Source organism: Cetorhinus maximus, chromosome 5, assembly GCF_964194155.1.
Source record: "Cetorhinus maximus chromosome 5, sCetMax3.hap1.1, whole genome shotgun sequence".
NCBI classification, from domain to species: domain Eukaryota; kingdom Metazoa; phylum Chordata; class Chondrichthyes; order Lamniformes; family Cetorhinidae; genus Cetorhinus; species Cetorhinus maximus.
Window position 1 is genome coordinate 2327530 of NC_135883.1, and position 11593 is coordinate 2339122.

General features: G+C 43.8%; 1 long non-coding RNA gene across 1 annotated transcript; it reads left to right on the plus strand.

Moving 5' to 3' along the window:
- The first annotated feature begins 2528 nt into the window (after positions 1 to 2528).
- Positions 2529 to 10931, plus strand: LOC144680459 (uncharacterized). Its single transcript, XR_013576563.1, has 3 exons — positions 2529 to 2679; positions 10336 to 10362; positions 10853 to 10931. It is a non-coding gene; the product is annotated as an uncharacterized LOC144680459 (long non-coding RNA).
- Positions 10932 to 11593: the final 662 nt, after the last annotated feature.

Genomic DNA, 11593 nt, shown 5'->3' on the forward strand with positions numbered 1-11593 from the left:
CGAAGCTGTGAAAATCCAGGCCATTGATTATGCTTTCTGTCAGACAATCTAACTCATGTGGGGGCAGGACAGCTATAAAATAACACAAAGGTGCCGTTAAAGGTAAAGCCGCTCTTCCAGCACATTCTGTTCAAATACTATTACCGACTGTTTTTCTGTTGTAAAATTGAGGCAACACAGACTAGGCCTTATAGGCAGTGTGTTCAAGGAACTGTCATTCCTGAACAGCGTTATTGTATAATTGTACTTATAAATAGTGCTTGAATGCACTTCAGTAGCGTGGTGTCGCATCTGCAGTAATTATTTACACGTTTGTTTTGCATTCATATTCTATATGTGCAACTGTTAAAAAAGAGGCTGCTAATGTTGCCTCACTGTGCTGTACACCTACATCTCCATCCTCTGGCCCCTTTGCTGTGCTCTCATGCTGTGTCATGGATTTGGTTCAGAAAATATCATCCTAGTCAATACTGAATGAAGGTCAGTGACAGTCCTGGAAACAATGGCTTGATGTTCAGTGGTGGGGTCATGGTCCAGGGGGAGGTAGGAGGAAGTGTCTGATAGTTGGCACTCAGCCTCTGCGAGGTAGAGGTCAGTATGCCAGACAGCAACAGCACCACCCTTGTCCACAGGTTTGATAACAAAGTCAGGGTTGGACCTGAGAGAATGGACTGCAGCAAGTTCAGAGAGAGATAGGTTAGAGTGGGTGAGAGGAGCAGAAAAATTGAGATGGCCGATGTCGCGCCGACAGTTCTCAATGGAAAGATCAAGGGCAGGTAAGAGGTCAGAGGGAGGGGTCCAGGTGGAGGGAGAATACTGGGTGTGGGTGAAAGGATCCGTGGAACAGGGAGAGGACTCCTGCCCAAAGAAGTGAGCACAGAGACGAAGGAGTTCAGCATCGTGCCGAGCCCGAAATCCATTGAGGTGAGGACGTAAGGGTATGAAACTGAGTCCTTTGCTGAGCACTGAACATTCAGCATCGGAGAGGGGAAGGTCAGGGGGTATGGCGAATGCACGGCTGGGGCTGGGATTGGAAGAAGGGATGGGGTCAGAGGGACAGGAAGGGGTGGAGGGTCCTGGATGGGCGGTGGGATCAATGAGTTGTTGGATCTTGCGTTCCTTAGCACCTGAAAGGAAGAGACAAAGTTTCTTGTTAAGGTATCGGGTGAGGCGAAGAATAAAATGAAATGGGGACAAGGACAACTTTGAGATAGGGTGAATCAGTGCTGCTGGAGGGAGAGGTCAAGGTCTGCTATCCTCACCCCCTTTATATCCCTTTTTCAATCATCATTTTTATTTTTTATCCACTTATTTTTATTTTTATTTGTTTTCATTTTTATTCATTGTTTTATCCCCACCTTTTATCTTATTTTCAATCATTTTTCCCCACCACCATCCCCTTCCCCCACCCCACCCCCACACGAGTCATCTGTCACTTGTTCATTCCAGAGTGCTTACCTTTGTCCTGCTATTATTACATTTTGCTTTCTTATCTTAATACCACTATCAGCACCTTCTTTAGCCCTTACCACTACCATTAACACCCACTTTGTCCTTTTGTTCATGACATCTTTGTCAATCTCTCTTTTGCCCCCACCTATTGCTGACCTTCTATCCAGCTTCACCTGCTCCACTCCCCTTAAACAGTATAAATTTCATCACATTTTTGCTTCTCTTTAGCTCTGAAGAAGAGTCATACGGACTTGAAACGTTAACTCTGTTTTTCTCTCCGCAGACGCTGTTAGACCTGCTGAGTTTTTCCAGCATTTTCTGTTTTTGCATTTGTTAAATGATATTGGAAGTGCTAGACTTGGAATATGCACTCAAACCTCAGCTCAGAGCTGAAATAGAAATATGCTGTCATTGATTCTTTTTTTTTAAATATAAAGAAAGGCATTGGCAGCTTACAAAGTAAGATTTTATTGAAATTATTCTATCCAGAAATGTTGTTATTAGATAAAATGTGGTTGACTGACATTCTCTTGCCACCCTCTCTAACAGTTTATGACTGGTTTCTACAAATACCATGATGATGCTGTCAGTCTTAGCCTCTACAATCAGCATGTCTGCTCTTGCATGCCAATTTATGATGGCAACTTGGCTTTAATCAACACACCCATGTGATAGCGCCATAAAGGCCCCTCCCTAATGTAGAAACTCCTTTGCTTCTAATTAAACCATGGCCTTTTCTTCTCCTCCATCAAGATTACAAGTCTCTCACAATTGTGCTCTGAATGTAATGGAGCCATTGTAGAAATCCAGATAATAGGTTCCAAGGACCTGCAGCTGGTTTCTGACGTGTGTAACTGACTTTAATTATCCCTCTGCCTCTCAGCTCAATTGACTTGGCCCTGGTTTATAAACCTCCTCCGTTCAAGTACTGCTGTGGAATAAGCAGTGGCACAAAGAAAGTTAAGTGCACGGAACGGTGATAAGTGAGACAAAGATGTAGAGATAATTAAATAAGGTAAGCTGATAAAATGTAATAGAAATGAGGACAAACAAAAATTGAAATCCAGTAAGGAATGCAGCAATAGAAATTTAAACAATCAATCACCAATTTATCAGTTTGGATGCTCTAGCGAGAAGGTTGATTAAAACTAACACTCTGTGGCACTGATTCAGTTCAGAAGACCATGCACAGGCTGCCACCTAAAGCCGACACCAGATTGGACACAGGTAAGTGACAGATCTGATTTTTTAAAAATATAGCATATTAAATGTCATTCTGAAATAAATCACATTGTCTGCAACACAAAAATTATAAACTACCCTTTAGTAATAGTTTGATACATATCTCAGCCATGTCCATGTTTATAGGTCACATCTTCAAATTTTTTATGGTTCTCTACCCGTATTTCAAACATACCTGGAGGTATAAAGATGAGAATGATGAAATGATTAAATGTTTTCTGTTTCTTTGATTAGAGGCTAGAACAATAAATCTAAATAGATCGATATGTTTTCTTAGAGAAGTATAAAAAAGTCAACAAATGGGTCCAATAGATGATTTCAGTATAAGTGTTCTGATGAATTCCCCCAATGGCTCAGCAAGATTGCAGGGTGATATAGATCACAAAGGTCTAAGATTCAATCTTTTATCTATGCTGAATTAGCTGATCTCAGTCAGTGTGACATTTCAGGTACTACAATTGAATACCTTCATTCCCCCTCCCACCCCTCCCTGCGATTGGAAAGGGAATGCCAGCAACCCCTGCTGGAAAGTGTGGTGATGCCTCCTTTGGTTGAACAGCCAGCAATCACTGGCAAGGCACATGTGGTTTATGTCAGGTAACAGGCACAAAAGCTTATTTAAGACCATTTGAATGTTGCTGCTTTTTCCAGAACTAAGGTTACATATTCCCCTATTGTCTCCACAAACTTGCTACCTGGGTCTCTCAGATTCTCCAATCTACGCAGGGCTGGACACAAGGTCTAACATCTATTTCATCTGGTCATCTCTCCTAATAGGTAACAGTCACTTTGGTGGAGAAAATGAGGCAGAAAGCACAATTATATCCCTCAGATTCAACCACACAGGAAACTAGGGAAATCTCAGAGGAACGCTATATTTAAGAGTCCCGAAATCAAGCTACGAGAGCCACTGGCTATTGGAAAAGCAGTGTGACAGCACAGAGGCAGGGCCCTCCCTATAGCTGCTGAGCTGCTTTCACCTGGCATGAAAGCTCTGCGTCTTCCCAGCTCAGGTCTGTGTGAAAAGGCAATCAGTGTGCCAATGAATGTAAAAGGACATCAGTTTACATTAATTAGGCTTCTTCTACCTGCTGATCAGCAATAAAATATTGGGCTAAGTTACAGGTTTGAGTAATCAGGGAGAAATACAATACAAAAAATAAAAAATACCTGGAAAAACTCAGCAGGTCTGGCAGCATCGGCGGAGAAGAGTACAGTTGACGTTTCGAGTCCTCATGACCCTTCAACAGAACTAAGTAAAAATAGGAAAGGGGTGAAATATAAGCTGGTTTAAGCAGGGGTGGGGGGGGAGAGAGAGAAGGGGGGGGTGGTTGTTGGGACAAGCAGCCAGTGATAGAAGGAGATAACTAAAAGATGTCACAGACAAAAGAACAAAGAGGTGTTGAAGGTGGTGATATTATCTAAAAGAATGTGCTAATTAAGAATGGAGAGCAGGACAAACAAGGTACAGATAGCTCTAGTGGGGGTGGGGTGAAATAAGAGTAAAAGGGCATAAAAGGTATAGATAAATGATCGGTGAAATACATTAAAAATAATGTAAATAGGTGGGAAAAGAAAAATTTATATAAATTATTGGAAAAAACAAAAAGGAGGGGAAGAAACGGAAAGGGGGTGGGGATGGAGGAGGGAGTTTAAGATCTAAAAGTTGTTGAACTCAATATTCAATCCGGAAGGCTGTAAAGTGCCTAGTCGGAAGATGACTTGAAACGTCAACTCTTTTCTTCTCCGCCGATGCTACCAGACCTGCTGAGTTTTTCCAGGTATTTTTTATTTTTTGTTTTGGATTTCCAACATCCGCAGTTTTTTGTTTTTAGAAATACAATACAAATGTTTCACTACTCTCCTGAAACGAAGGAGCTTGATCTTTTTAGAATGTGTTTCTTTGTTACAGGTGTATAGTCATTCACTTTAAGTAATGTTGTGCAATGTTGAATAGTACATGTCACACAACCGGGGCCAACCTTGCTTCGCAACCCGGGAATGCTCAGCTCCTGGGTGCAAAGCAGAGGGGAAAAGTGACGTGAAAACCGTGTAATTGGATCTCTGTTTGGTTTAACTTCTTCTGGGATTTCTCTGGTTTCCCATTTAGTTGAGGCTGGAGGGACATAAAAGGGCTTTCCATCTGAATTTGCTCCTCCAGCTGTTTTTGGGTACCTATTAGGAAGGATGATCAGAAGGAGTGGGTGCTGGATCCTGTGCCCAGGCCTGTTTAGATCAGAGGAAAACTCATGGAGGTGATGAAGTTAAGTGTCATCTTTGTTCTGTGGTGAAGAGTAACATTCTAAGCAATAGGGACCTTCTGATGGCAGTTTTTGGACAATAGACATTATCAAACAGGGGCATCCAGCAGGCCTCAGTCCTAGTTCTCCTGCTTATTCATCTATCCTTCCTACTGTTAACAATTAGTACGGTCAGTTACTCTTTTTTATTCATTCACAAGATGTGAGCATTGTTAGCAAAAGCAGCGTTTATTGCCCAACCCTAATTACCCTTGCTCCTCAGGGATGATGTGTCCAGTTGTTTGATAACCTTTGGATAGACAAATACCTGGAACATGCACAGAAGTGGCTTTACACCTCCGTTAAAATTCTACCCCATTCCCCACCCCCGCCCACAGACAAACACAAACAGCCATAACCTCTGAGCTCCCCAGTGTCGGATTTGGAGGTGACCCCAAAGATCACAGAATTGTTACGATGTAGAAGGAGGCCATTCGGCCCATCGTGTCTGACCCAGCTCTCTGAGCATTTTAACTTAGTACCAATCTCCTGTCTTTTCCCTGTAACCCTGCACATTGTTTTTATTTAAATAATTATCCAATGCCCCCTTGAATGCATCAATTGAACCTGCCTCCACCACACTTCCAGACAGCGCACTCCAAACCCTAACTACTCACTGTGTGAAAAAGTTTTTTCTCAGATCACATTTGCTTCTTTTACAAAACACTAAAACTGTACCCTCCGGTTCTCGATCGGGTACAGCTTCTCCCGAACTACTCTCTCCAGGCCCCTCATGATTTTGAAAACTTCTATCAAGTCTCGTCTCAGCCTTCTCTCCAAGGAGAACAGCCACAACTTCTCCAACCATTCTCATAAGCCTCTTCTGCACTCTCTCCAATGCATTCACATCTTTCCTATAGTGTGGCGCCCAGAACTGTATATAATACAACAGCTGAGGTCTAGCCAGTGTCTTATATAAGTTCATCATAACCTCCCTGCTCTTATACTCTATGCCCATATTAGTGAAGCCTAGAATACTGTATGCTTTAGAAGCAGCTCTCTCCACCTGTCCTGCCACCTTTAATTACTTATGGACATATACACCCAGGTCTTTACTGTCTCTCCATGTCTTTATACCAAAGTGTATCATTTGACACTTCTCTGCAGTGAACTTCATCTGCCACCTATCTGCCCACTCCACCAATGTGTCAATGTCCCTTTGAAGTTCCAAACTGTCTTCCTCACAGTTTACAATTCTCCCAAGTTTTGTATCATCTGCAAACTTTGAAATTGTCCCCTGCATACTAAGATCTAGATCATTTATATATATATCAAGAAAAGCAAGGGCCCAATACCAACCCTTCGGGAACTCCACTACAAACATTCTTCCAGCCCGAAAAATACTGATTCACCATTAGTCTCTGTTTCCCATCCCTCAGCTAATTTTGTATTCATGTTGTTACTGTCCTTTTTATTCCATGACCGATGACTTTACTCACAAATCTGTTGTTTGTCACCGTATCGAATGCCTTTTGGAAGTCCACATACACCACATCAATGGCCTTGCCCTCATCAACCATCTCTGTTACCTCTTCAAAAAACTCCAGCAATTTAGTGAGACACAATTTTCCTTTAACAAATCCATGCTGACTCTTCCAAATCAATCCATGTTTTTCCATGTAACTATTAATTCTATACAGATCTAGAAATTTCCCCACCACCGAAATTAAACTGACTGGTCAGGACAGATCTTTCCAACCTTTTTTGAACATGGAATTAATGTTTGCAATTCTCCAGTCCACCGGCACATCCCCCGAATCAGGGAACATTGAAAGATTATTGCCAGTGCCTTTGCAATTTCCACTCTCACTTCCTTCATTATTCTTGAATGCATCTCATCTGGTCCCAGCGCCTTATCAGCTTACCTAATACCTCCTCCTTATCAATTTTAAACCCTTCTAGTGACTGAGTTTCCTCCTCTGTCACCATGGCCTGGGTAGCATCTGTCTCGTAGGTAAAGACAGATGCAAAGTATTCATTTAACACCTCAGCCATGCCTCTTGCCTCTGCAAATCTTCTTTTTGGTCCCTAATTAGCCCTACTCCTCCTTTTACCACCCTTTTATTATTGATGTGCTTATAGAATACTTTGGAATTTTCTTTTGTGTTTGCTGCCAATCTTTTTTCATCATCCCTCTTTGCTTCTCATATTTGCTTTTTCACATCCCTTCTGAACCTTCTGTATTCAGCTTGGTTCCCAATTGTATTTGCTGCCTGACATCTGGCGTAAGCACACTTTTTCTTTAACTTAATTTCTATCTCCTTTGTCATCCAGGGAGCTCTGGATTTGTATGTTCTATCCTTCCCTTTTGAGGGAACATACCTTGACTGTGCCCAAACCATCTCCTCTTTGAAGGTAGCCCATTGTTCAGCTACTGTTATTCCCGCCAACCTTTGGTTCCAGTCTATTCGGCCCAGCTCCGTTCTTGCTCCATTGAAGTCCTCTCTCCGCCAGTTGATTATTCTTACTCTGGATTGACCAAATAATTTTCCATCGTCATCCTAAACCTTATGATACAATGATCACTGTCCCCTAAATATTCCCCCACTGTCACTTGATCTACTTGGCCCACCTCATTCCCAAGAACCAGGTCTATCAGTGCCTCCTTTCTTGTTGGACTGGACACATACTGCTGTAGGAAATTCTCCTGAACACAATCTAGGAATACTTGACCCTCACTGCCCCTTACATTACCACTATCCCTGTCTAGCCAAATCGATTTTGTCCTTGAATCCTCTGACACATCCTCTTTCTCCAGTAGTGCAATACTCTCCTTAACCAAAAACACCGCCCCTCCTCCATTTTTCCCTTTCCTATCTTTCCTGAACACCTTGATAACTAGGAATATTTAACACCCAGATCTTTCCTTCCTTAAGCCAGGCCTCCATTATCACCACAACATCATAATCCCACAAGGCAATCTGTGTCTGTAACTCCCCAATTTTATTAACTATACTCCCTGCATTCACTTACATGCAGTGTAACCCTGATTTAGACTTCGTTACTTGCTCCCTTACTCCGACTCTATTAACTTACTATTCTCTAGTTTAGTGTTATCTGCCTTTCCCAGCATTCCGTGCACCCTGGTGTTCCTTTCTAATCTCCCCTCCTGCTTCCCACACCCCTGCTGAGTTAGTTTAAACCACCCCCAACAGCACTCTCAAAACAACCCACAAGGAACTCAGTCCCAGCTCTGTTCAGGTGCAACCCTTCCAGCTTGTACAGGTGCCATCTCCCCCAGAGCCAGTCCCAATGTCCCAGGAATCTAAAGCTCTCCCTCCTGCACCATCTTTCCAGCCAGGTATTCATCTGTCTTATCTTCCTGTTTCTGTATTTACTTGCATGTGGCACTGGGAGTAATCCAGAGATCACTACTTGAGAGGTCCTGTTTGCTAATTTTATACCTAGCTCCCTAAATTCCGATTGCAGGGCCACATCCTCCTTCCTACCTATGACGTTAGTTCCAATGTGGACCATGACCTCTGGCTGTTCACCCTCCCACTCAAGAATGTCCTGCAGCCGTTCTGTGCCATCCTTGACCCTAGAACCAGGGAGGCAACAAACCATCCTGGAGTCATGTTGACGGCTGCAGAAATGCCTGTCTGCTCCCCTAACTAAAGAATCCCCTATCAGTGCTGCCCTTCTGCTCTTCTTCCTCCCCTCCTGTACAGCTGGGCCACCCTTGGTGCCACGGGCTTGGCTCTTGCTGCACTCCTCTAAGGATCCATCACCCTCCCCGATAACCAGGATGGAAAACCAGTTCGTGAGCTGGGCCTTTGGGGATTCCTGCACTAACTGCCTGTTTCTCTTGGACTACCTGGTTGTCACATATTCCCTATCTGCCTGCTTGCCCCTAACTTGCGGTGTGACCTCTCTGAACGTGCTATCCATGTAGTTCTCTGCCTCACGGGTGTACCTCAGTGACTCCAGCCGCTGCTCAAGCTCTGAAACACGGAGCTCAAGCTGGTGCAGCCAGTGACACTTCCTGCACGTGGGGCTTGTCTGGGTCACAAGAAGTGCCCATGACTCCCACATGCCACAGGATGGGCATTCTGCTTGGCTGAGCTGTTCTGCCATACCTTAAACTTTTAAATCACTTTTTTACTTAAACTTTAGTTACTTTTACCTACTTTAACTTACTTTAGCCTTACTCTTGTACTATTAACTCTAAACTGGAGATTAGTAGAAAGTAGAAATTTTTCTCCCTTACTCACAAATCAGCTCCCTCTCCTGTACCTATAAATTCTTACTTTCCCTGTGCTGGTTTAGAAATTTACATTTCTGTACCCATACTGTTTTCAATCTCCTGACCGTCTTTCCATTCGCATTGTTTTATCCCCTGAACTCTCACTGTTTTATCCCCTGAACTCTCACTGTTTTATCCCCTGAACTCCCATTGTTTTATCCCCTGAACTCTCGCTGTTTTATCCCCTGAACTCTCGCTGTTTTATCCCCTGAATGCCTGTTGTTTTATCCCCTGAACTCTCACTGTTTTATCCCCTGAACTCTCGCTGTTTTATCCCCTGAATGCCTGTTGTTTTATCCCCTGAACTCTCGATGTTTTATCCCCTGAGCTCTCGCTGTTTTATCCCCTGAACTCTCGCTGTTTTATCCCCTGAACTCTCGCTGTTTTATCCCCTGAACTCTCGCTGTTTTATCCCCTGAACTCTCGCTGTTTTATCTCCTGAACTCTCGCTGTTTTATCCCCTGAACTCTCGCTGTTTTATCTCCTGATGTTGGATCCTGGTCACCAGTTTGTTGGGACTTAGGGATTTGGGTCCCAAAACAAACATCCCACTTGTTTTGTGATGGCCGATTTGATACAATAGACAGAGTTGATCAGCAGACAGTTCTTAGGTGGAACACATTCTGTTTATTTACAAAGGTATTCAGCAGCTACACTTGTGTGCTTTCAACTCAAACGCTGTCTCCATACTTCTGACGACTAACTCAGACTGCTGGCTACAGTGGTAGCCCATGCTACTCCTCTATTGGTTACATAAGATCATGTGATTTCCTTTCTAACATCCCTCTTAAAGGTATACTACACATTACATAAAACCATAATTACCACACCTGAGCTCTCGCTGTTTTATCCACTGAACTCTTGCTGTTCAGGGGATAAGCCAAGCAAAAAATTATTTTAATTGGACCTACTAAATAAACCTTACCAAAAGTATGGTTCCTTCTTTATTCTAAACCTCTTGAATAGAATAAACTTTAAACACTTACTTACTGACCAGGTACTCAGCAAAGAGCTAGCTTCTTCCCCAACCAGTCAAATTGCTTCTTTCCTGTGATGTCACAATGTGTTTTTTTTTCAATCTCTTTTTGGACTCAGCGCGGGCCGGTTCCGAGCAGCTAACAGGTCCAGCTCTCCGACTGCCCTCCCCCAAGGTGAGTGATGTAGGCCGAAACCCCCCCAGGCTGTATTTATTCTCTCCCCGCTCTGTGTATCTCCTGCAGGTCCAGCTCTCCGACTGCCCTTCCCCAAGGTGAGTGATGTAGGCCGAAACCCCCCCAGGCTGTATTTATTCTCTCCCCGCTCTGTGTATCTCCTGCAGGTCCAGCTCTCCGACTGCCCTTCCCCAAGGTGAGTGATGTAGGCCGAAACCCCCCCAGGCTGTATTTATTCTCTCCCCGCTCTGTGTATCTCCTGCAGGTCCAGCTCTCCGACTGCTCTTCCCCAAGGTGAGTGATGTAGGCCGAAACCCCCCCAGGCTGTATTTATTCTCTCCCCGCTCTGTGTATCTCCTGCAGGTCCAGCTCTCCGACTGCCCTTCCCCAAGGTGAGTGATGTAGGCCGAAACCCCCCCAGGCTGTATTTATTCTCTCCCCGCTCTGTGTATCTCCTGCAGGTCCAGCTCTCCGACTGCTCTTCCCCAAGGTGAGTGATGGGGAAAGATGGGCTGACGAATCTCTCTTGGAAGTTCCCAGGTAAGAGTTTGCACGGCGATTGCCCAGAAGTGCACACTTCCTCTGGACAATTGCCGAAAATAAGGTTCAAATCGCAAATGTCGGATGGTTCTGCCAGGGTTACACCAATAGTTACTCAGAAAAAGTTAGAAAAATTAAAATCTCTTCTAACTTCTAGGTAACCATTGCAAACACCCAGACCAACCCCATGGGTCTCCCCCCACATCCCCGATACCCCCCCAACTGGACTGCCAACACACCCCCTACCTAAAGCTTCGTTTAATTGGCCATTCTCCATCCTTCCCACTCAAAGTTTGATCGGGGGAGTCAGGGCAGCAGTGGGATCTTCACCCCGGACTCTCCCACCCAATCAAACTTGCCTCCAAACTCACCTCCAAAGGAGGAAGGGGGGGGCATTAAATTTCATCTGATGTAAAAGGAATGAATGAAAGTAAACCAACATATTCAGAATCTGTGCTTTTAGATTACCACTGCAACAGGGACAATATCAATAATATTATGGGCAGGAGAGACAAAAGAAAAGTTGCCTTCAGAGGTTAATATTTTTCTCAGCTGAAATGAATGACCTGTCAACCTTTATTTATTAATGAAGTATATAAATGCTGCTTTTGGGCTTCAAAAGAACATGTCTTTCCTGTGTGCCAATACTTATTTCCAAAGGA